Source organism: Urocitellus parryii, chromosome 3 (genome assembly GCF_045843805.1).
Source record: "Urocitellus parryii isolate mUroPar1 chromosome 3, mUroPar1.hap1, whole genome shotgun sequence".
In the NCBI taxonomy this organism is placed as follows: domain Eukaryota; kingdom Metazoa; phylum Chordata; class Mammalia; order Rodentia; family Sciuridae; genus Urocitellus; species Urocitellus parryii.
The window spans coordinates 176,160,897-176,188,333 of record NC_135533.1 but is presented as its reverse complement, the minus strand read 5'-3'; positions in this window follow the sequence as shown (position 1 = coordinate 176,188,333).

Here is a 27,437-nt window from a genome sequence, read left to right as displayed (position 1 = left end):
CTCCCCGCTTCTTCTCCCAATCACTGTTCCTGAATCCTAGCAGTAGGAAGGAGGCCCCTAGTTACCTCCAGGGAACTGAACACTCACTGCGCTCTGGAGGTCTCTAAAGTCTCCAGCCCTTGGGATCTGTGTATCTTCAGTCTTTCCACCTGGCAAAGCCATATACCACACTCAAAGCCACTAGGCTGCTATCCATGGGGCACACAGAGTCAGCAAAATCCAAACAGTCCTCTTGATTTCCTGGCCATGGGAACGCAGCTAAGCACTGGCACAACGTTCTCACCCTCTCTTTGTTCTTCAGGGAACAGTGAGCTTTAGTTTGAGGTTACCGCAAAGGAAAAACAATCTGATGTGTGATAAGCTTCTGTGGCCTCTGGCAGAACAAGAAGGGCCTATCAGACCCGGACTCCAATCAGACAGAGCCGGGCCTCCCTCCTAGCTTAGGCTAAACTGCCACCCTCAATTTTGGTGAAAAGAAACCAAGTGAAACTCCAGCCCCAGGCTGAAACCTGGGAAACCTTCTAGGAGAATTATAAATAAGCAAAGAAAGTCATTCTTGGGGATCTGCAGAATTAGAAAAGCAATTTTATAAGTGTATACATTTCCAACAGCACCTGGGCAAAAAACAGCTCAATTTGAAATATTCATTTGCATTAGAATAGTCATGAATATTCAAAAGTCAGCCAGTATTTCAAAACCATTATCTATTCCTGGCACTTTCATCCTCCCTTGAAAAGCAGATCATGGGTTTTCAAGAAAGGTGGGCTTGGCTAGTCTTTGCAATGCCATGCTTGGCGGGAAAGGGGATGATTATTTTCTGTTTCTTAATACTAAAATAATAATAATAAAAAAACCCTCAGCTGGTATTGAATCTTTGCTTTTTGTTCTGATCAGGATAAAGATCATGCCAAAACCTCCAAACTGGCTGAGGGAATGCACTTTTCATACTGCTGGGCTGAGCTTTCTGTTGAGAATCCTGGACATCTTTTCTGACATGCAGGCTTCTTAAAGGGAAATCCCTGCCAGAGTCATGATCCCCACTGCATTCAGGTTTAGGATTTGGGAGAACTCCTGACATAGTACTCAGACTCTCTGAGTTACTTTGGCCAAGCCACTCATCTTTAGCACCTTTGTATTTATTGAATATTTACACATTTTGCATCTTCACTGGTCAAATAGATTCCTGTGTATCCATCTTTCCTCTCTGTTTTTGCCTCAGTTTTACAAAACTAAAGAAGATGGTAAAGCACAAGTGAAAGTGCTTTGCACTCCTAGGAAGGAAAGCTGGAGTTATGGCCAAGTCGGAAGCTATATATCCAAGCTTTCATCAGCAGAAAGCAATACAATTTTAGGATTATCTCAAACAGTTTTAATGCAAAGAAAAAAATGCCATTTAAAAAATAACAACAAAAAAAGGAGACTCACCAGTCTACCATTTGCTGAGATGATTGGCAGCTATTTCTATCTTCATTTGCTCAAATTTCATTTCCCCAACTTTCTTCTTTACATCCCAAACTGATCAACGGTTCAATACCCAGGTTTAATGTGGGTTATGGGAGAAGGAGATGCAGGAATTTGAACTGGCACAGAGTTAGTAAGGGATTCATCCCATTGCCCCCACAACATTCCAGTTGAAGTTCTACTGTCGTCTAAGCTCTGTCTAAATTGTTCAATTTATGTGACAAAGTCTTGATGGTATCTCTTTAAGGCTGTCAGAGGAGCCAATGCAATGTCAATTCCGCAGTGAAGTCATGGTTACAAAAGTGCCTTTAGTGAAAAATGACAATGTGGGAAGTCTTACCTGTTCTCTTGCAATTATTTCCGTATTCAATTTGCAAGATAAAAGATGAGTGCCTCTCCACCCACCCCACACCTCTTCAGGCTGTGCTCTCTATTTATTCATAGGCATCCTCAGAGTTGGCCTCAAATCACAACAAAGAGTCCTTGGATGTGGGTGCTGAGGGGGACTTTAAAGATTTTCTAGCCTAGTTACATTAGAGGATCTGTGTACCCAAAAGATACAACTATTCGAAATGAATATTTTTGTTAAGCAGGCATTTAAAGAAACAAAACAAAGTACACATTGCTATTGTAAGACTAAAAGGGATCTGAATCAAAGGAAAAGGTCTGGAGATGGGATGAATCAAGGTGGGGGCTTTGTGTACTGTCCCAAGGACTGATAGATAATAAACATCTTGGCTTCTGTGTTCCTCTGTGGGACAATTCTGCATAATTATGTATTCTGCATAATCCCAATAGAAGTCTGCAGTGAAAATGCCTTCCTGCTGACCACAGCAGACCCTGGATTAGCTCTCTTCCCCTCCTCTCTCCTTCAGATTGCTTCCAGAGATCACCTCCTAAATAAACTACTTGCACCCAATTCCTTGTCTCAGGGTCTGCTTTTGATAATGGAGAAGTTGACAGATGAAAAAGACATTACCCTTAGAGGAGCAGTTCTCCACCAGGGGTGATTTTTGTCCCCTAAAGGACATTTGACAAAATCTAGAGACATTTTTTTTTTTTTTTTGGTCACAGTTGGTGCTACCGGCATGTAATGGGTAGAGGCCAAGGATGCTACTAAATATCCTAATATTTATAAATATTAGGATGATAAAGAATTACCAGGCCCCAAATGTCAGTTGTGTCAGCATGGGAGATCTTGCCTTGGAGTACCTGCTCCATATGTCTCATGTCATCAGCTCAACTCATTACTTAAAGAAATTGTAGAAAGGTCTACTTTTGGATGAGCTCTTGGAGAGAAGCCACCGAGGCCATCTCAGTTCCTGTCTGTTGTAATAACAGAGGAGTTATTTTCTGGGATGTGGTGATGATGTGGCCCCTGCAGCTAGTGGTGATACAGAAGGGAACATTCAATTGGCATTCAGTTAGAGCAGTGTAGAGCATGACTGGTAATGTCAGGGATATCACAAAGGCCCTACAGGCCTTTGGGGTGGTGATTCTCTGTTATTCCTATTGAGGTGCTAACTTCTCTTTTAACTACTGAAGTGCAATTGAACATGTGCATATTATATGCTAAAATTATGTTGGGATTAAGTGTACTATTTTACGCTAAACTTATCTAACGCCCAAAATAGTGTCCAGACATGCTAGGGAAACATGATATAAAGGCCCTGATTTTCCAGATGAAGAAATCAAGGCTCAAGTTAAGGAAGCAGTACTTCATCACGTAACTCACTGGGTGCCAAATGAGGACTGGAACACAGCTATCTGAGCTCTCCTTGTTAGGCCTTCATCCAGGGGCAGAGGGGAACATATGGGAGAGCCCAGTACTGGGTGGATTATATAAACCCAGCAGATGGCTAGCACTGAAGCCAGCAGTTTCTCAAAATTCCCACATCCTAAGAAGTGTCAGCTTATAATGGGGAACATGCCCATCTTCTCTTGTACCTTCAAAAGGGTAACCATAACAATTCAATGCACATAAACGCATGCCCTATATTCCGTATCCTGAAAAATACAGGAAAATCAACATTAAGAACTTTTAAAATTCCAGATGAAAATCAAGACAAAAAAGTGAAGTTTCTACTAACAATCTTGAGGGATTCTGTATCTGATTTCTTAAGAAAGTGTCCTAAGTACCTAGAGAAAACAGTGAAGAACTAACAAAAGCTCTTTAAAGAATCACACAATTTTACATCTAAAAAAAAAAATCCTAAATATAATCTCATCCAACAGTCTTGGTACATGGATGAGGAAACCAAGGCACAAGAAAGGCAATGAACATGTGCAAAACATGTGCGAAACATTCCTTGCCTATTACTGGGGAACACTCCTCTGAAGCCAATTTCTAATATGGTTCTCATTTTTAAAATGACAGTCATCAATTATCAGTGCAGTTCTAAGCTAGCGTGTTTATGTGCAATCTAAGAGGCAAAGAAGAAAAGGTGGAATGCATGCTTCTTTTCCTACCTCTGTTAATTTTTTAAATCATTTTTTGGTTTATTTTAAGTGTGGTGATATACAAGCAGGACTTTGGAATCAGACAAACAAAGTCAAGTTGCCGACCTGCCACCTGCTAGCCATGTGACTTTGGTCATGTTATTTCACCTCTAGGTGCCTCGATTTACTCAACTATGTGATAGGATCTATCTCATAAGGTTTTTGGGAAGATCAAGTGAGATATACACACAAAGTCATATGCTAAGTGCCCACAGAAAGAGAGATTGTTAATTGTAATTGTGTTGCTTTTTTTTTTAACCAGCAGTACACTAAAGACCTTGATTATGACTGGTTAATTTAGGGAAGAAAAGAAAAAAAAGCAGAACTAGGTTCTGTTCCTGAACACTAATGGACCACGGCCATTTATTAAGGTTTGAATTAATTAATTAAATATTATTATTTTGTTATTGTTGAAAGGGAAAAGTTTTATATATTTCAAGATGTAAAAGAGAAGTTTAAAGGAAATGTATGTTTATTATAATATATTGAAAATATATAATCTTTTGAAAAGCATCAGGTCAGTCAGAAAAATGAAAACCTAAGACCTTGATTATGTCTGTTTGGCCTGTCTATTGCAGCATTTAAAAAAACACTCCCAAACCTTGGTGGCTCTGAACAAGAAAAGTGTATTACTTCCTCTGAATGTGAGGAGTTCTTCTGTGGTCTTATGAGGGCTTACTTACAGAAAAACTAGACCTGGTGGAGACAGCCAGCTTGCTGGGCCTTAATCTCTATGTGGTCCTTCTTCTGGGCTTCTTTATAACACAGTGGCCATAGGGCAGTGTCCCAGATGAGCGGAGGCAGAAGCTGCCTAAGCCTCTTGAGTGCACACATCACTACCACCACTTCTTTCCATGGGTCAAAACAAGTCGTAGCGCTCACCCAGTTTTAAAAGGGTATCGATTTCTACCTCCGGATAGAAGAGCTACAAAGTCCCATGCATCCTGATATCAGATAAATTTGATGTGATCTATCTCAGTATCTTTCAACTTGCTTTATGTTCATCTTCTTGGCCTGTACTTTCCAATCTTCCAGTTGTACTTCACAAATCTTCCAATCATTTTATGAGTGTAAACAACTTAGCCATACAGCCAGAGACTGCTGGAGAATCATGAATAAGTCAACAAAGAGCTGGCACCCAAAGTCAAGCAGACTCTCAAATCTAGAGACAAGTTCAGGAAGAATCATTTTTCAAAAGAGAAGCCAATCAAAGCCCAAAGGTCATGATTGGGGCCATCTTTTTTCCCTAAAATAATTAATCTGAACACGAAGCTTTGGAGTTTTCTTACAATGATCTCAGTCCTGAAGCCAGGTTGTCTCAATCCTGGCATGTGGCAGCCATATTATATGCCACTTAGATCTCCCTGGAGAGTGAACCTATTGGGATGATGGCATTTAGCTAACAACTTCACCCGTCGCACGCTCAGAATTCATTAGTGCTCTCCCTGAGGCCAGGGTCTCTGGCTGCCCCACTCAACGACTGAGTGTGGTAGAAATACCGGAGTCCACATTTCTGTTCTGAAGCTCCCCATAGGCTTGCCGAGATTTTTTTCAGAGCTTCACTTTTCACATGTTATTTAAGAAAATTATCTTCCCTAAAGGTCAGAAACAAAATATTAATCTATATTTTTTACTATAATGTTAAAGTCTTATAATAAAGATTTTTACTCATTTAGAATTATTCCCCAGAGTATGGTGTGAGGTAGGAATCTAGTTTCTTTTTTATCCATAAGGGGAAATCCGCATTTAATTCCGCATATCATAGGGTCCCTTTCCTTCCCACTGCCAAGCCACCACTATCATTGATCAAAGCTCCGTAGGTACCAGAGGTCTTTTTGAGTCCTTTGCTCTATTCCATTGATCAGCTACTCACTGTCGTACTAGAACCACACTGTCTTAATGATAATAGCTTCATAGTAAGTCATGTTGTCTATAAGTCTCCCCTTCTCCTTCCCCTTCTTCAGAAATTCTTTGGGAAAAACAAAACAACCCCTCACCCCTGCTGATGTTTTGTCTGGAATCGCACTGAATCTATCAATCAACCTGGGAGATTTAAATTTCCTTTTTTTCCCCCTCTTTCTTTCTTATCCTGTGATTAAATGACTGGCTGCCCGTTGTTCTGCATCTAAGATGAGGGGGAATCAGTGATTCCTTATACAGATCTTCTACTGATTTTCTGTTTCCAGCCCTTTCTTCTTCCCAGATTTTCTGATTCTCAGTCTCAAGACTCTGAATCAGTACCAGAGATTAGTTCTCTTGGCTGTACGTTAGAGGTAATTTTTATTTTCTCATTTGTATCTTTTACATTTCCTATGATGAATATGCATTATTATTGCAAGGAAACACACAACAAACAAATTGGTCACCTCATTCCCTTGGTACCAACTTTAAGTTCAGCAGTCAACTTCTTTAATAACCTCTGACCCAACAGGATCAGCATGCACATGGAAGACTGAGAATCAATCAAATGCACTTGCCTGTTGCACCTCCGCAACAGAATCTTTCTCAACACAGCCCCCCTGGGTGGCCACTGCTAATTTATCAAAGTTGTGAGAGAAAATCTTTTTGCCTTCCAGGACAAGATGATGATTCATTCTTCCTTCTAGATCTATATTCTATGAATAATTCTGAGGAAGACAGTCCAAGGTTTTGGAAAGAGCACCGCTTACAGAGCCAGATGCCACAGTGTGCCCGTCTGGCTCTGCCAACCACTGCTAGAGGATTTTTTTTTTCTTGAGACAAGCATCTCCCTCATCCTTGAGCTTATCCTAAAATCAGGAATTTGGCCTAAGTACTGTCTGAGGCTCTTAGCTCCTGAAGCACCTGATGTGATTCTAAATTGCATTTTCCCTGCCACACGTTTGTCAAGGTGAGGAAAATAATAGTGCTAATGCCATCTCTCAAAGACCTTCCTTGTATTAAGCATTGTGCTAAGAACTTTATATCTCTTATTATTCCACTTGCTGCTCACAATATCTCACGATGATGTTATTCTCTATATTTTACAGGTGAGGAAGCTAAGGATTAGAGGGAAAGTAGCTTGACTGAGGCCATCCAGCAAGTCAATGGATGCAGGTTTGAACCCAAATATGACTATAGCAAATGTTGCCTATACTCTGCCCCCATCTCCTGCTATGGTTTAGATTTGGTTTGAGTGTCTCCTCCAAAGGTTCATGTGGTGGTGTTGAGATGGAGCCTAGTAAAAGATCATGGAGGCACCCCCTTCAGAAGGAATTAATACTGATCTCATGGAACATGTTAATTTTTGCAACAGGGAGTTATTATAAAGTGAGTCCACTCCATGTTCTTGGTCCCTTCTGTATGTGGTTGTTTCCTTTTCTGCTTCTCCACCATGTTGTGATGCAGCTCCCGGAGACTTTCATCAGAGACTTTCATCAGGGACTACTTGATCTTAGAATTTTGCTTTTAAAACTGAGTTAAATACACCTCTTTTCTTTATGAAGTACCAAGCATCAGGTATTCTTTTTACAGCAACACAAAATGGACAAAGACACATCATTGACACTCCTTGTTCTAATGTAGTCTACTGAATGCATCAGTCACTCTCCACTTGGGGGCTTCTTCTCACCCCAGTGGAACAGGTCAGAAGTTCCAGAAGTGGGGAGGAGTTAATGCCCCTGGAAGCAGCTCTCTCTAATGATAGAGGGGAATTAGAGGATACATACTCCAACTCCCTCACCCTCTTGGTTGGGATGACTCTGAGTATGTTTTTCCCCTTCCGTCTTCCTTCCTCTCTCCCCTACCTTTATCACCTGAGATCACCTTCCCTCCAAAATCCTTGTATCTAGATTCTTGTCTCAGAACCTTTTTTTCTGATAATTAATCAAAGACAGCCCTGCGCCATGAAAACTAGACAGGAGTGCTCCAGAAAAAACACACTTAAAATCCATTTCTTCAGGTCCTAGTGAGTTCTCTATAAGTGTGAAGTACACAAACCAATTATCTCAAGTTCTGTGCCCCTTAAGAGAGGAGAGTTTGGGGCACTTAGGGTTTGTAGAGTGTCAAGACTCCAAGTTTCTGATTTTGCCTTCAGCCATTTCTCCACTTTGTGCCCACAGTTAGTGTGGAGCATCTGGAGGCCTAGTTCTTTGTGAACAGAAAGCTCTGTGATTCTGACTCTGGGGTTTCAGATCTTACAGTTGAGAGAATCCAGCACGACTGGCTGGTCCACATTAAGGTTGGAATGCATCACTTTCTGCAGCTGACAACTTTACATAAGGGACACTGGCAGGCAGGAAAAGGTGAGAGCATAGTACCAAACAAGGAAGTAAGATGGATAGAGATAAAAGGATTGTGCAGTCAGTCGCAGATGAAATGTTAATTATAATGCATGCTGTTGGAGAAAAGATGGAATGTAAGTCCCACAAAGTATACTATGCTATGCTCAGGGTTAAATATGAAGCCATTGTGATGATTTTTCTAAGAACCATCAGATTTAATTATAGCTCTGAGAATTTTTTTTCATCTACATAATACTTTTACACATTGAGTAGTCTCCTTTTAGAATCAATATCCTTGTTTTTAGTGGTAGAGACATTACTAAGTGTCACTTCCTCCAGTCCTGCTTTGGTGCTGGTTGTTTGTTGGATCAGCTATAATAATTCTTTTTTATTTTTTATTTAAGGAATTTGCAAAGCGGAAATGATCCCTCGTAGAACTTGAAAACAATGCAAAGAAAGCACCCTGTGTGATTTTTCTCCTGTGAAGTTCTCCATGACTCTCTGCCTGCCATCAAGCTTGGGCTTCAATGTTAAATTTTCCATCTGCTTTGGCTGCAGGTAATTTGGAGACACTGACGTCATCACACCATCTGTTCAGTAAAACCACAGCAATGCTTTCCTCCTGAGTTGTTTATGCCTTGACAGATACTTTGGGCTATTTCAACGTACTCTGGACAGAGACTGAATTGTGTTCCAAACAGTCCTTTAGCATTGCATCAAAGGGTAAAGACTGAAGTTAATTCTGTTTTGTAATTATTTTAAAAATCCAAGTATAAATAGAGTTATTAAAACTGGTGGTTAATCTCAAGACAAAAAGTAAAAAGCAGATAGTTTGCACATGAGTGGTCGTACAAAACAATTTTTTCATCCTGAAAATTTCTGAAAGACTCAGTTTTCCCAATCTGATCATTCCAGCTGTTTCCAGGGCCTGCATGAAGAAAACACTAAATACATTTCATAGGGTGAATGACCAGTATTTCCTTTTTTGAAGGCACTCTTGAAGATAAGCCATGTATATACTTCCCAGACAGCTGTCTTCCTGTTCCCAGGAAGAACAAGGAGTGAACTTTTACTCCCTCATTGAGGGGAACTCTAGAGGGCTGCGAGCTTGGAAGTTTTTTATCAACTGAAAACCCACGGAGACCCCTTTTCTTTTTTGGAGAGTCAGAGATGCCTCTAGAATGGAGTGGTTATTGCTTTTGAATTCCTAACATTGATAGCAAATGTTAAACAAAAAGCAAAACAGACTTGAACTCAGAGCTCCTTTTAATGCAAATCATGAAGAGTGATCTATTTCTTGAAATAGATCTTAGGAGAGAAAACCTGCAGCTGGGAGTGGTAGCACACATTTGTAATCCCAGCAACTCAGGGGGATGAGGCAAGAGAATCACAAGTTCTGGGCCAGCCTCAGCAATTTAGCAAGGCTCTAAGCAATTTAGCAAGGTCCTAAGCAATTTAGTAAGATCCTTTCTCAAATTAAAAAGGGCTAGGGATGTGGCTCAATGGTAAAGTGCCTCTGGGTTCAATCCCTGGAGCAAAGAGAGAGAGAGAGAGAGAGAGAGAGAGAGAGAGAGAGAGAGAGAGAGAGAGAGAGAGACAACTTATAATCAACAAGAGTGGCCATGATGTCCCATGGTGATTCTGAATTGTGGTGCTTTCTGTGTGCTATGTTATACATGTATTCCGAGATTCTCTTTGCTTTTCCTGGATGTTTATTTCAGTTTCTGTATTTTAGAAAAACTCATTTCATCATTTCATCCTTACCCCTTCCTCCTCGTCCAACGTCTCTTTCCACATTAATTCATGCCTAAGTTCTATTGAAGTCACCTTCAACAAACAGTTCCGAAATCCCCCAAATTTGATTGTCTTTAGTAGCATTATTTTATATCAAGTTACCTTTATCTCTTTATCTAGAGATAACTGGTCTTTATATCCACTCTTGCCCCCTCTAATTTGTTTCCCACAAATTACAATGTAAATTTGGTCAGATTACCTTCATTGTCAAAGACCTTCAGAAATATACCATTGTGTTTAGAGTGACAATTATGATCCTTAACAAGCTCTACAAAATCCAGGCTAGTGCACACCTGTAATTCCAGGGACTTGAGAGGCCGAGGCAGGAGGATTCCAAGTTCAAGGTCAGTTTCAGCAACTCAGCAAGACCTTGTCTCAAAATAAAAATAAAAATAAAAAGGGTTTAGGTTAGTGGTGGAATACCCCCAAATTAAATCCTCAAGACCTCTAAATAACAACAATAATAATAATCCCTCCAAATCTCCACAGGGTTTTCCAGTTAGGTCTTCTTGCTTCACATTCCTTCCTTCTCTGTACTTCAGAAAGCATGACTTGGAAAAATTCTTCCAACAGGCTGGTTTTCTCATGCTACGGGTCCTTCTTGCGTGATGTTTACTCTTCTTGGTCACTTTCCCCCAGTTAATGCCTTCCCACTTTTCAGATCTCAACTTTCTTTGAAGTTTCTCATTAAACTGATCATTGGTTTATAGAACAAGCCTGGTTCCCCCCAACTACCTTGTATGCACAAATGTAAAATTTGGACATTTACTTGTATGTTTGGCAGATATTGCATGCTGTTCACTATTATTCACTCTCGCTTTCTTTATTAATAACAGAATCCCAGTTTATAACAGGGCATATGATTTATAAGCCTCTCTTACAGCTAGGTGTGCATGTGTCAAGGACAAGGCCAATTTTATCTTAGTAGCAATGGAGGTAAATCACGGGTTTTTATTTGTCTGTGGTGATATAATGTATTTGATAAATATCAAATTGATTACTATGAGCAAGATGAAAGCCTTGCAGTCAGTTCTTGCAAATGATTTTTTTGTGAGCATAAGTGACATCTCGTGCTTCTGTGTTAAGTTTTATTTAACACAGAATTAATTATTACTGTGATACCCTCTGCAGTGTTCGTTCCCTCTTTCTTGGTAACACTAATGTTCCTGACAGTGGCTGCTTCAACAACGTGGGTTCCCAGAGTTAAGATGACACATATCAAGAGTCATCAGATAACACCAAATAGACATGGAGTGTTAGTGAAAAGTCAATCTTAATTCCTGAAGTCACAGAGCATAGGGGATGTGGAATACTGTAGCATATCTTAGCCTATCTTGACGGATATATCAATTGTTGTCCACTTTGGCAGTGTGTTAGGCAGGGGTCCAAGATAAATCCACAACTGGGATAGAATAAGACATTTTGAGGTCTATAAAACTTAGACTAAGCTAAAGTTTTAAAGTGTTATCCTTTAAGTTATTAATTAAAATCACTCCATTTTCTTGACAAGTTGTAGATGTTAACTTCTAGAAATGTTAGTAGAACCTGCATTTACCATATAACTGATTACTAAAGAGCAATTTTAAAAACAGTATTGTATAAAGTTGTACATTTCTTTCTTTGCCATATTGACTCTGAGTCTTCTGAACAATGTGATTTATGTAACATTTGTCACATACTCTTGACATGCCAATCAATGTGTTGAATGTGAGCATGCAAATAGCCATAACATGAAGACCTTGCCTTTTGGGTGCTTATGGTCTAAAAGTGAAGATAGGCACATACGCAAATAAACAAATTAACTGCTGTGACTCAGTTTTCTTGTCACTAAATGGGTAGAATTACAGAACTTATCTTGAGTTGCTATAAGGGTTGAATGTAAAGGAGGAACATAGGACATTCTTAAAATATGCTAGACAGCTAAACAAACACAGAGTATTATGGGCTATTATGAAGGAATTTATAAAGTGTCACAGTGGGCACCAGTAAGGGAAGAATTAATGGGAAGGTGGCAAGGGGAGCATGTGTTACACGTCCCATAAGTCCTCCTGACACTGTGGTGGGTGTTTTCTATGCAGGCTGACAGCCTCCTTCCCCAGTCCCTGAGCCTTTCTTCTTTCATGCCTGAGGAAGAGCTTTCTGTGGCACCAGTGTGGGTCTTGCTTAGCCTGGAAGTGCAGGGACTTCACCATCAGCAGAAGAAACCCTCAACCAATGAGGGGTAGGGTTTGCAGATAAATTCCTAATTTCCCTGTCCAACAATTTCATGGGATATTCTACATGGTGCCTCAGAGGCCCCCAACAGGATAGAGCCTCAGTTGCCCACAGCCTAATTTGCACACAATACTGGTTGCTGTCCTCACCCAGCTCTCTTTCTTCATTCCTTCACTTGTTCCAAATAAACCATCTGTGCCCAAGGCCTTGCCACAAGTTTTGCTTCTTAAAACACTGTGGTGAGGAAAGAAAAGTGGGAAGAAAGAAGCTACAGAAAAGAAGTGATGTTGGAGCTAGGATTTGAAAGACCTTGGGAATTCACCAGGTGGGGAAATGGACAGGGCTTGACAAGGATGCAAAGGAGGAGAGGTGTGGAGGCTTGAGGGACATGAGCCTGGAACATGCCAGAGCTCTGGAGCATGGGGTTTACAGGGACAGCAGCAGCCAAGGCACTGAGAGGTCATCTAAGGGCAGCTCAAGTACAGCCTTGCATGAAGAGATGAAAAATGTTCCTTTGTTGCATAATCAAATCTATTCAAGTACCCTAAAGCCTCTTATAAAAAACATGCTCCCTTTGTCCTGCTTCTCATTTGAGTCAGAGAGAGGCACTAAAGAGAACATACTTGATCCCAGGACTCCAGAGGTGCCTAGTCTCTCTTGGGGATTCAGCAAGCCAGACACATTGAGTCACAAAGTTTTTGGCCTTTTGGACAAGCATTATCTTCTGCATTATCACCAGAAACAAAAGATATGCTTATTTAGTGCAGGTTAAACTCTGGTGCTTAATACCTTAGCTGAAGTTGCAGTTTTCATCTGAGTCCTTAGGTGGATGATTTTTGTGCCGGGTGCTCCCAGGGAACTGGTGCCCTCCAGCAGGGGGTACTGGATGATACCCTTCTCTACTCTTGAGGTGTTACGGAGTTCTAAAACAGTAAACTGTTCATTAATCCTGTTTCCATATTATTCAAGTTCTTCTGCTTTCTCTGTCTTCCTTGAAGCCGATCATGTTTTTACTATTATTTCCATTAAGCAATTGGATTTGAGAATTATAAAACTGTATCCCTGTTGCAACTTCTGTCAATGCCACATTCCCTTGGTCTTGCCACGGCAGCATACAACTGCCCAACTTACAACTACCTAAAGGCTTTCTTGGGTGGATTGCCCAAACCTAGGATGCTATAAATGTCAAGGAATGACTGTTTATTCCCTATAACAGCCATCAGCCAATGACTGGGAGTTGAAGGTAAACAGGCCAGTTCTTTATTCAGGTGGGAGGACTCTGAGGTGCATGTGCCACACTGACCTCTAGCTCTGCCAGCAAAGAAGACTGGCTTCATACTGTACCTCTGATCAGTATTCCCTTCCCTGACCCAGTTCCCCATCCCCCTATCAATACCTTCTGGGATAATCACCCAAATAAACTTCTTGCACTCAACTCCTGGTCTTAGGCTTTCTGGGAAAACCTGATTTAGACTACAATCACTAGTCAGTCTTTCTATTTTAGTGTCAACTCTGCCAATGTTTTGTTTTGTGAGAATGAAAATTAGTAGGTTTTCAAAAAATCATTCTGATGTTTAATTGGTTATTTTTGAACTCCTCCCACTACCTCAGGAACCAGAGTTACCAATGTAATAATGCACGGTGTAGGTGGACTTGGATGAGGAGGGCAGAGTTATTGCAGGATACACTAGGAAGAGAGTCCCTAAAAATGGAAAGACAGATTGCAATGATTTGTATATGGTTTGTTCCCCAAGGATCCATGTGTTAAAGACTTGGTCCCCAGTGTGGAGGTTGAAACCTTGAACAAGAGGAGGTGGGAACAAGTGGAAAATCCTTAGGTCATCCTTAGATCTGCCATCAGAAGGGAACACTAGTTTCTTAGAGTGAGTTCTTACAAGAACTTACTATGAAAGCCTGAGCCTGGCCTGAGTTGCCTTAACCAGCTTCCTGTTTGGGATGTGATCCTGTACTCACATGTGTACTACTGACATTGCTGTTCCTTGTGACGGGACACGGCTGAGAGGGCCCTCACCAGAACTGAGCTGATGCCAGCACCATGCCCTGGAACCTCCAAAACTGTAAGTTACATGAACCTCTTTTCTTTATCAAGTTAGGCTTCCTTATGGGTTTCATTATAACAATGCAAAGCTGACTGATAGACAGGTGTAAGAAGAATTTTAGGTCATTGGCTAGCTAAAAATAAACTTCAATGGCAGAAAGGAAAGTGAAAGACAAAGATAAATAAAAATGAATTTGTGCTGAGAAAAGACCTGTCTCCTGCTTTTCTCTTTTCTAGAAATAAAGAAATGTTCGTGGCCTTTCTTTGCTAACACCACCTCATCTTTGTTTGGAGTGACAACATGCTGGGCCACAGGTGACGAAATTTAATTGGTTTAAGTCAACTGTAACAATCTTGTTTCCATTCCTACTAAGACCTGCCATTTGGGCTCCGGTTGTGGCTCAGTGGTAGAGCGCTTGTCTCCCATGCGTGACGCACTGGGTTCAATCCTCAGCACCACATAAATAAAATTTAAAGGTTTTGTGACTAGTCCTAGCTAGTGAGATATATGAAAAAAAGCTCACAGGGTTCTTGGGAATACTTTACTTTCCTGACAAAAAAGGCTATCACTGTGGCATTTTGGTGGGGGTGAGGGGGGAGTGTTAAATGCAATTGTGAAACCTGAAACTACAGCAGATACTTTATGATCATAAGACAACATGCTAAGAATGGTGGAGCAGGAAGATAGTCTGTCAACAATAAGCATAAGTTTGGGTGGGCTTCTGATACATGAAACATTTGTTATAGAGAAAAATAAACTTCTGTTTGTTTAAGCAACTCACACTGGAGTTTTCTGTTACTAAAGCACTCCTAAAAATATTACCTACCAAGTTAAATATCCAAGTTCTTTTAAAAATGTTACTATATGTGATTTTTGTGGCAGTGAAAACTAGTCAGAGGAATCATCAGATCAATAAAATTTTGGTTAACTGGAAATAGTTTTGAGATGATCCATACTTCAAGGTTTAGTTTAAGGTTTAAGGTTTTTAAGCTGTAGAAACTATGGAATGGTAATGAGCGAATTCATTAATTATGCTGCTTATGTGATCAGTACTCAATTTGGTTGCTAGAAATAGTCAATCTTCTGAGCATACTCAATGATATATATATACATGTATGGCATAATTTGAGTGTCCCAAGTATATTCATATGTTTATATATAATACATACATACTTATTCCCAGTGTAGTATACATAAAAAATACATACATACACACACACACACACACACACACACACACACACACATATATATATATATATGTAAAATCCCCTCCTTCATTCCTAGATAGTATATAGAGTATTGTGCACCTTGTTTTATTTTATCATTTAAGAATACAGAAGTTGCCACGTATCAATTCAGAGAGAGTTTCCTAGAACTTTGGTTTTAAAAGCTGCATGATTCAATCACTCTCCTATAGAAGAAGGTTTTGTACTAAATTGTGCCCCCACTTCCCATGGATATATTGAAGCCCTAAGCTTCAAAACCTAACTTTGGGACTGTATGTGAGAATATTGCCTTTGTAGAGGTAATTAAAGTTAAATGAGGTCATAAGGGTGAGGCTCAATTTGATATGATTGGTGTCCTTACAAGAAGAGGGAAAGCTATGCAAGGACACAACAAGAAGAAGGTTGTTACAAGCCAAAGAGAGAAAGCTTGGGAGAAACTAACCCTGCCAACACCTCCATCTTGAATTTCTAGCCTCCAGAAGTATGAGAAACAAATTTCTGTTGTTTAAGCCACACAGTCTGTCGTATTTGACAGACTAATATGATGGATATTTAGGTTGTTTCCAATATTTTAATATTATAAATAGTGTCATAATGAATAATCTTGTAAACATGTTTCAGATTTTTAGAGATGTATTCTTAGGACAAATGCCTAAAGTGAGATTTTGGGGTCAAAGGCTAAGTGCACAGGTACGGTGTGATGATTTTATTATACATTGACAAATTCCCCTCCAAATTCCAAAGTTGATGTGACCACTTGGCAGTACCAACAATGATGTATTCCAGTGCCTAATTCCATCACAGTCTCCTCAATAAGCTGTGTCGTTAAAACTTTTATGTTTTACTAATTTAAGACATGAGTCAGTATTTCAGTATGGTTTTAGTTTATATTTCTTTTAAGATGAGTGAAGTCGAGCATCTTTTCAAAATTTCAGGGCCACTGGTGAGTCTTTTTCTGTGAACTATGTGCATGTTATTTAACTATTTTTCTATTAAATTTTGTGTTAGTCAGTTTTTTTATTACTCTCACCAAAATACCTGACCAGAACAACATAGAGAAGTAAAAGTGTATTTTGGCTCATGATTTCAGAAGTTCAGTTCAGGGTCAGCTGACTTATTGCTCTGGGCCCAAGATGAGGCAGAATATCATGGTGGAAGGGCATGGAGGAGGAAAGCTGCTCAGCTCCTGGCAGCTGGAAAGCAGAGAGAGCCCAAGATGCCAGGAACAAAAATATAAACCCTACATGCATGTCCCCAGTTACCTATTTTCTTGAACCATACCCTGCTTGCCTACAATTACCACCCAGTTAGTCCATTCAAATTATTAATCCATCGGATTCATTTAATGATTAAGTTATAGTTCTCTTAATCTGATTATTCCATTCATAAACACTCCTGAATTAATTCAGGAACTTTGGCAGGAAACCTCTTATCCAAACCATTGCAAATTTCTATGTATAATTCATTTTATTGTTTGAAGAGCTCTTCATACACATGTATTTATATAGATAAATGGATAGATATTCTCTTTTTTCAAATATTTTTTAGTTGTTGATGGACTTTTATTTTAATCATGTATTTATATATGATGCTGAGAATTGAACCCAGTGCCTCACATACTACCACTGAGCCACCATCCCAGCCCTAGATATTCTCTTTATCTCCTCTCTGTCACAAATATTTCTACTCATTTTTCACTCACCTTTTTACTTTATTGCAAACATTTTTACTTTGAAACCATTTTAAATATTCTAGAATAACAGAATTAATTCATACCCTTTATGCCGATTTGCCCACTGTTGAGTTTGTCACATTTTCTTTCTTTCTTTGCACATCTTAGAGTTAATTTACGAATATTGAATCCCTCCAACTAAAATATTTCTATACGAAATTCCTAAAATATTAAAACAACAGAAATTTTTAAATTTAAATACTACTGCTTAATCTACAGACTTATTCAAATTTTTAAATTATCCTAATACTATATTTTACAGATTATTTTTCTGCCCTAGAGCTCAATCTAAGATTATGCATTGCATTTAGTTTTGATGTCTCTTTAGTACATTTTCTCAGCCTTTTGTTGTTTTTCATGACATTGAAATTTTTGAAAAGCACAAGCCTTTTATTTTGCATCGTGTCCTTAATTGTAGTTTTGACTGATATTTCCTCAAGGTTAGACACAGATTGTTCATTTGTAGCAAGAATATTACAAAGAGATGTTATGTCTTTCCTGGTACAGCACAGCAAGAGGCATATGATGATGACCCACTTTTGGTGATGCTGATTTTTATCACCCGATTCAAGAGGCAACTACCACGTTTCTCTCCTTCCAATGATTATTTTCCCTTTATGATTTATAAGTAATTTGTGGGGTGATACGTTGAGATCATGTAAACATCCTCTTTCTTGTCAAATATTTACATACAAATTTTAACATTCACAAATGACTCTTCTTTGAACTAATACCATAGTATTTAAAAATGCTGTCCAAAATAATCTAATTCCATTATTTCTTCTATAGTTAGTACTTATTATTATGCTGTTAGAGAGAGTATGTACCTATCTTTATCCCTGTATCTATCTACCTGTCTCTTTGTTTAAAGTCCATACAGATTCCTGGATTCCTATTTTATTTAAAGAAAGACTCTTGAGTCCTCAATTCTCAATGAATAATTTGCTTCAAATCTGATTCTTGGACTGTGGAAAAGAGGAAGGTGACACAAAATATTCATTTATTTTGCATTGGGGTGGCAGAAGAACATGTCAGGGATGAGGCTCGTGGACCCAACAATGGGTATCAGCCCTATAGGAAAGTGTTGCTCATGTTTAGATTTGATGTATACCAAGCATTTTTAATTTCCAAGAACTCTCCCTTATTCCTTGATTGCCTTTTCTTTTTGTAAATGTACTCATTGTTTGAAATAGGAGCTGTTTTTAAATGTTTGCTACTTCTCCGTGGTCCATTTTTCTTTCTCTTCCTTTTGCTCCCTCTTTCATGAGCAAATGTTTTGGTTTTTTTTTTTTTTTTTTGCAAATGCCTGAGCATTCTTGGTTGTCCATTCACCTTAGAACATGAAGGAACATGCAGACTAATGCAAATGGTTGATGATTTTCTTTTTGGTTTGACCAGTCTTTTTTCCTGAGAGGCTTCTCCCTGAATGTGAGTACCTGGTTATCTCCAGGTACTGACCATGTGTGCTGATGACAACTTTGCTTTAGGATATAAGACTGGACACCTAACCCTCACCTTTGAAAATTAGGAGGGCTGTGCATTGAGATTCCAGACCTCGATTTGGAAGTGCTAGCTCTCTCTCCAAGCAGCTCTTGTGATACCTCAGGCTCACAGAGCTACCAAATTTTGCCTAAAGATGAGCCCATCACTTCCAATTTGCCTGCAGCTCCATGGGTGGGCAAGGAGAACATTTATGCATGTGAGTGGCAGTGGCAGGGAGGAGATTGGCAGGCACAGCTTTGCCACAGGCAGTCTTCCAATGAACACTTCCTCCACAGTTTACCATCCCACCTCCCACACTAGTTCTCTCTACCTGGCGGTTTCAGACTTCTAGTATTCCTCAGCTCCTGTGGGAGACAGGCTCCAGGCTGAGCGGCAGCCTTCATTCTGGCAGTGGTGGGCCCCTCCATCTGTTTACCTGTCAGCGTGTTCCCCTTCACTGTCTAACATCCAGACGTTCATTAATAACTCACATGTGATGATAAATCTGCTCCCACTCTCCACGCCGTTGGGGGCTTATTTCCTCTGGAACTTCTGTCATAATTTCAGTAGAATTTGGAGACAGAATGGGGAGACAAATGATTGTTGTTTCCTTATCTTTGCCTAGATATTGGCACTTTTGTAATATGGTATAGTGTCAAGGGGAATTGAGGGTGGGTGGAGACCAGAGTTCTTGCTCTGAGTTCGTCACTGTCTACATGCCCTTGTTCTTATACTCCTTTTCCCTCAATGGTTCCTTAGAGCTCAAACATTCTGAATTTTTTTAAGGAACATATCCCTATCCAGATGACACCCATCAGCTGGATTCTGAGGCTCATCCCTGACATTTCCTCCTGCCATCCCAAAACATGATAAATGAACATTTGTATCACCTTCCTCTTTCCCACAGTCCAAGAACCAGGAAGCAAATTAGAAGCAAATTCATTGAGAATTGAAGGCTCAGACATCTCAAAATCATATAAAACTCTTTACTCCCTACTTTAAAATCCTCTGCTACAACGATAGACTTTTCCTTAAGAACTCTCTTTCCTGGAAACAAGGAGATAGTAAGAAGGGTATAAGTGAAATGATTTGGGCATGGAAAGTAGCATAAGCAAAGCTATCTAATATTGCCACAGTGATGAGAAGGTATTCATTCATCCAAAGAGAAGCTATTGGGAGCCCAAGGATGTTCAAAACATAGGCTTTGACCTCCAGGAATCTTCAGTTTTTCAATCAGATTTTCAACCCTCAAGCCAAATTGGAAAGGAGCAGTCAAGTGTTTGCTGTTCTAGATAAATGTGACGACACATGAAATTTCACTTGGTGGAGATGATAGCCTAGAGGGGTGCAGTCTGTTATTGCCAAAAAACTGCCAAAGACTGGAATGGAAGATGTGAGTCTCATCAAAGAGTCATTGAAGCACATGGCATAGAGATGAGCCAGCTCACAGGGAAGGAAGTGTGTCAAGATGGTGTGCCAAGGTGATACAGGAAGAATAGAGGTATGGAGTGAAAACCAGCATCTCAGCTCACCCTGCACCATTTGCCCATCTAGAAGAACCTTGCTAAAGTTAGCCAAAGATGGCATAAATCTTATGCAGAATAATTATTTGATGATAGCTATTTTAGTCAGATTTTTTACTGCTGTTACATATGAAAAACAATTTTAATGGTAGAAAGTTTATTGGGGGATTCCAGTTGCAGAGGTCTCAGTCCAAAGAAGGCCAGCTCCATTGCTCTGGACCTGAGATGAAACAGAACATCATGACAGAAGGGTAGAGGAAGAAAGCAGCTCAGGTCATGAGAATCAAGAAGCAGAGAGAGACTAAACTAGTCTTACCAGGGATAAAATACATATCCCAAAGTCACACCCCCAGTAAACCACCTTCTCCAGCAACATCCTATGTGTCTCAGTTAACACCCAGTTAATCCCTATCCCTTTCAGTGAATTAATGCACTGATTAGGTCAAAGCTCTCATAACCCAATCATTTCACCTCCAAACTTTGTTGGATTGTCTCACACATGAGCTTTTGGGGGGACATCTAATATTTAAAATACAACAACAGTTCTGTTGATTATAATGGTGGCTACAATTTTAGGTATGGTTTACTCAGGCCAGTTTTACTCAGGCCAGATATCTCTTGATGCATAACCAACTACTCCAATATCTGGCAACCTAAAAGACAGCAACAACAACAACAACAACAACAACAACAAAACCATTTTACTGTCTCTTAGGGACAGAAACTTGACTGCGACTTAGCTGGTCAGTCCTCTTATCTCATGTGACTTAATTGAGATTGCATGATATCCTCAGTGGTGGTATTCATTTTGTGCATGTGTTGGTCTGGAATGTCTAAAACACATTCGCTATTATGTGTGGATGGATGGAAGCTGATATCCAGTTGGGACTAGCAACCTGAATGCCCACATGTGATCATTCCAGCATGGCAGTCTCAAAGTAATCAGACATCTTACAAGGAGGTTCAGGACTCCAAGAGAAAGTATTCCAAGAGATGGCAGAAATGAAAGCTGCCGTGCCTTTAGGCCTGAGCAAGAAAAGTGTTGTAGCACCACTTCCCCTGTATCATATATAGTCAAAGAGCTATCCCTACTCAAGAGAAAGGGAAATAGACCCCACTTCTTGTTAGAAGTAATGTCAATGAATTTATGGCCATCTTAAACAACCACAGCATTAGGGAGACTAGAGGATAGAATGCCACAGTAACCTCACAAGGTTACTATGATAGGGTTCTCCAAAGAGGACATGTATGGGAGGGGAATTGACTCACATGATTATTAAGGCTGAGAAGTCCCAGGACACACTGTCTGCTAGCTGGAGACTTAAGGGTACCAGTAGTATGGTTTAGTCCAAATCTAAAGGCGTTAGAACCCTGCAAGGGTTATGGGGTTGAGGAGGTCCTCTGGTATGGGTTTTGAGATCTAAAGGCCAAAGACTTTAGAGTTCTGATGTCCAAAAATAGGAAGAGAGACACCAGTTCAAGTTTTGCTTTGTTTTTGTTTAAACTAGGCTCCTAATCAATAGGGTGGTGCCCACCCACAATAAGGGTGGACCTTCCTACTTAGTCCAATTAGATTCATGTGTTGATCTATACTCCCAAGTAATGCTTTACCAGTTCTTTTGGAATTCCTTAATCTAGTTAGGTTGACCCCTGGAATTAACTATCATAGCATTCAACCTTCCTATTGTCCCAGGATTGAGCAGTTTCCAAGGACATTCAGAGATAAAACTGGGTCAACCCATTCCAGGCAAACTGGGTCAGTTGGTCATCCTACCTACTCAGCTGCATTCTTGATTCACTTTGACAGACACAAAGCTTCTTCCCAATTTTTATCTTTGGTGTCTTCTTGTGGGAGATGTCTGTTTATGTGGGTCAAGGAAAGAGCTCAGGGAACATCTTTTAGAGACTGAAGTTGGCAAATATAGGTACTTGGAAGTAAGGAGAAGAAAATTCAATATGACAGAAAAGAGAAATTAGGAAAAGAAGTGCTTTATGCTATCTTTCCTACATGTCACTGTGAGAGCTTATTTTCATTTTCACGTGGCTTGCTTTGTGTTTGGTCTTACCCTGAACCCTCTTTAGTCAAGTGTCCAGAGTTAGATGGATACCTCAGTGTGGCATAAGATCAGAAAGCACAGGTTCAAATTCCTACTCTGCCACACCAATTAGTAATGTGACTTTAAGCAGATCTCTAATAAATGTTTTTGAGTCCTAGTTATCTCATCTCAAAAGCAAGGATAATCTTTACCGGCTTGTCCCCTTCAAATGATATATATGCACATCAAATGAGAAATCATACAGGTATTCAACATATTTATGAATGACTTAGATATTCCCTAATGGCATAACAGAATTTTGGGGCCACATGCAGCTTTGGAAGGACTGCTAATAAACCAAGTAATGTATAATATTCAAAATGACGTAACAGGCTGAAATGATGATATGAATTTAATGAGATAAACTTTAACAGAGAAGATGAAAAATTTTGAACTTTAATTAAAAAAGAAAGAAATAAAAACCAACTCAAGTACAGAATGAAGAGCATGGATTAACAGAAACACATGTGAAAGGATTTTGGAGGTTTAGTTGACAATAGACTGAGTATGACTCAACACTGTCACATTATTACCAGAAATTAGAGCCAAAGAATCCTGGGTTGATTGAAGGGTGTCCAGAACTGCATCAAGAAAGTTCTCATCATCTCTTAATCCAAAGTGGAGGAGTCCCATCTGGAGTATGAGTTTATCTAAGGATTTCAACAATTTAAAGAAGTTAAAAATGAACTAAAGTCTTCTCAGAGAAGAATGTATAAGATGGAATGAGAACATAAACTTGGGATCGTTAACCTAAAGGACCCCAAATCGCTGGATGACTAGATGGTTTGCTTTAAATACACTGGAAGTCAAGATTGATTCTATGTGGGTCTAAGTACAGAGAATTAAGACCAAGGTATAGGACCCACAAGAAACAGATTTTACTTACTACCAAGGAATAATGACTCCTACAGAACTAGATCCAAATCATGGGGTTTTCATTGGAGCTGGGAATGAAATAAGCGCTCTTAAAAAATACAATGCTAGAAGGATATGTCAGACTATATTTTCTAAATTTAGCCATGCCAATATATAACTCATTGCATATGCTTTTACAATGCAATATTAGCGCTCATCCATTCAGGGGTGAAGTCTTTATTCTCTCTCCTGAATGTGGGCAGATCTTTATAACTGTCTTGACCGGTAGAGAAAAAAATGATTCTATGTGACTCCTAAGTATAGGTTATTAAAAGTATACATTGTCTGCCGAGCTCTCTCAGAACCCTCACCCTCAGTCCCCGTGCTGTGAATAAGCTAAGCAGACACATGGAAAGGCTTCATGTACACGTTCTAGATACAGTCCCAGCTGTTTAAGTCTTCCCAGGCAACAGTCAGCATTAACTACTAGAAATGTGAGAAAATGAACCTTTTCCCATTTCTCAGCCATCAAAAGTTTATAGCCAAGGCCCAAAGAGTTATGGAACAGAGACTAATCAATCTTCCTATTCCCTGTCTGGATTTCTGACTACAGTACCTGTGAGCATAATAATGATTGTTTTATACTTTGAATTAATTTGGTATAGCAAACCAAAGTAACAAGAAAAGAGGGTCTTACCCAAATACTAATAAGGCCTCCCTACCCAGGAGGAAAGGGAGCAAGTCTGAGTAATGGGTAGAGATGGAAGGATGGGGTGTCAAGAGATGGGCAAGGATACTGGGAGAGTAAAGAAAGGATAAAGGTATAGAATGAATGGGATCAGAAGATTTAGAAACAAATCTAATTATTTGATATTTATAGGCCCACAATGAGTGAACATTTACTCTAAAAAAGAGCTTGCTCTGGGCTGCAGTTGTGGCTCAGAGGTAGAACGCTCTCCTAGCATGAATAAGGCATGAGGATGGTCCTCAGCACCTCATAAAAAAACAATAAAGATATTTTAAAAAAGCTTGGTCTGTCTTAGAGTAAGAAGTAGTTCCAGATCAGTAAGATAGAGGAGGCTCTCTTGGAAGGAAGTGGGAGGGTTGAAGCATATGGTGTAAGAAAGATCTGGACATAAGATGGTGGCTGGACTAAATAGTGACCTTTCATGTTTCTTTAGATTCTGAAATTCTATTAAGAACTTCTTATGAAGTCATAAAACACTGTACAGATGGCATATATTATTATTAGTGTATGCCTTGTGGGCCTAAACATAAGAAGCTTTGTTTTAGTGAGCTTTCTATGACTGTGACAAAATACCTAAGATAATAAACTTCTGAGATGGAAGGTTTTCTGGTTCATGGTTTCAGAGGTCTCATCCATGGTTGCTTGGCTCTATTGTCTATGGGCCTACGGTAGCACATTATATCATGATGAGAGTGGTAGAACAAACACGATGACAACCAGCAGCAAAAAGAGCCAGGAAGGGGCTGGGGTACCAATATCCCATTCAAAGGCATGCCTGCAATTATTTAACTCCACTACTTACAAGTTCCAACACCTCCCAATAGTGTCACATGTAGGTCACCAAGTGTTTGGGAAACATTCAAAATCCAAACTTTTACAAGCTTAATGAAAATCTGTGGATACCTGAAAGTCAAGACAAGAAAAAAGCTAGGTTACTATGATATGGTTAGTGAAAGAAAATAGATCCCCTAGTATTTGTGGTAAGATAAATTCCTACTACTCCATCCATACTTAGGACCTTTAGCCACATGTTAGATTTGAGGCCTCAAGGAATAAGTTTCTAAAACTGATAAGAATGGATGATAAGCAAGACAGAAGTCCACTTGGAAAGCAGATAATACTCAGTCTAGTGTTTAGTCATAGGAAAGAGCCAACCACAACTCATGGAGCTCTAGCTATGGAACAGATGATGCATTCTTAGAGAAAAGATGTAAAGACAACCAGCTCAAAGTTCTTGCCCTATACGCTCCAAATAGTTTCTTTTATCTATTGATACATTTATCATGATATCTTTTCATTATTTGTTCAGTTGGACTGACTTTTAGCTTCTAAAGAGTATGAATCTGATATCTTCTTATCCCCAGCAGTTAACATGATATTTGAAAGACAACAGTTTGCTGGACTGGTTAGACAGAAGGAATAACTGGCTGTCTGGCTAAAAGAATATATGGATGGATGGATAGATAATTGATGGATGAATGAATGACAGTTCTTCTTGAATCCTTGAAAGGTTGTCAAGCCTATCATGCAAGTGCGAACTTACTATTCTGATACACTGAAAATTTGGCATAGGAAACATTCTTATGGTCCTGAAACTACAAAAGCTTAAACCTTTGGCTATCTCCTAGTGGTTATATAGCTAAAAGACTCTGTTTTCTTTTGAGTTCTTCAAATAACAGACTCTAAGACAAAGAGTTGGGTGTCAATACCATATTTAAGAGGAAATCCCAGAAGCACTGTAAGGCGGAGGACAATAAATGCAGGCAAGGGAAGGAAACCAATCAAAGGTTCATTAATGACTTTACTGCTGTGGGAATCTGGGGCTCAATCCCTGTGTGAATCTCTGGGAATAGTATAGAAGACATCTCAGAGTTTGCTCCCCCAAGGGGCAAGGGAGCTGGGGTATTTATCTACTAACTTCCATCTCTCATGGGGTGAGGCATAGCTCCTGAGAAGGCTGACTCCCAGCACTTCTCATCTTCCCCACAGGCAGGCAAGGGAAGTGCATGTGGCCAAAGATCAGAAGAGAAGTACTTGGGGCAAGAAACCATCCACCCACATATAAGGTGAGTGCTGAGGGGTTAAATGAAGGGAACTGCTAGGAGTTCTGTCCCATTTAGGCCCTAAACCCTGCTCTCATGGCTTGGGGACAGAGAAGATTAGGCTAGACCACTGAGTGCTAGACCACTCTGGCCTTGGTTTGAGGGGGATTTCCTGATGACAGGGAGGTTGAGGTCAATCCTGTGTCATATTCACTGTTTGATCTCTTTGGGTTCTATGGAAGGTACACAGTTTTTCTGTGTTGTTATTTCTCATACTTTATCCTGTCTTCTTCCTATCCGTACCCATAGTGTGCTTACGCCTTAGTTAATTCTTCATCTCATGTATTGTTGTAATTTTCTTTCATCAGAACGTTGTTCATTAAGATCCTTTTGCTTTTGCAAGGTTCCTTACCTTCTGCCTCACTCTTCCACAAGTCATAGCATTGAAGAGGCCTGGGAAGCTCTGACAGTGGTAGAGAAACTGAAGCTCGGGCTCTAGAAACATCTTACGTAAGATCACCAAGCAAACAAGAGCAAGATTAAAACAGCAAGCATCAGAATTCAAAGCTCTAGGCTCCCAGTCCAGAGGTTGACAAACTACTTGCCCTTAGGTCAAATCCAGTCCACTTACATTAAATAAAGTTTCATTAGGACATTCATTTATATATTACATATGGCTTCTTTCATGCTACAACAGCAGAGTTAAGTAGTTGCAATAGACATATGTGGCCCAAAAAGCCAAAATGTTTATTATTTAGCCCTTGACAGAAAGAAAATGCTTGCTCTGTTCTAGGCCACTGATTTTTCTATCATCCCCTAATACCTACGAATCTCACATTCAGCCTCATTTCGTTTTCACAGCAATCCATAAAAGTATGCAGTTTTTCTCATTTTATTGACAAGAAAAATAAGGTCTAGAAAGATTAAATGACATAGCCAAGATCACTCACCTTGTTAAGAGGCAGAGGAAGACTGAAACCTATATCTTCTGATCTTAACACTAGTGTTTTTCCTACCCAGCCTAACTAGGAGGGAACCCTCAGGTTTCATCAGATCTGTCCTTACTTATTTCCTGAATACCCATGCACCCAAGCAAGAGCCTCCCTGGATGGATGGAGTGAGTCATCTTAGGTGTATATCTCTCATGTTTTTCTTGTTGTTTCAACTCAATATACAGCTCTAGTACAAGGTAATATGCAAGAATCCAAGACCAAAGCTGCACTTTTAAAAAATATATTTATTTTTTAGTGGTAGTTGGACACCATATTTTTATTTATTTATTTATTTATTTATTCTCATGTGGTGCTAAGGATTGAACCCAGGGCCTCACATGTGCTAGGCAAACGCTCTACTGCTGAGCCACAACGCTAGTCCAAAGCCGCACATTTTGATGATGTAGGTGATTATTTTTTTATTTTTAACCAACTGTAGTTTATTGAGGTAGAAATGTTAAGTCTTCCA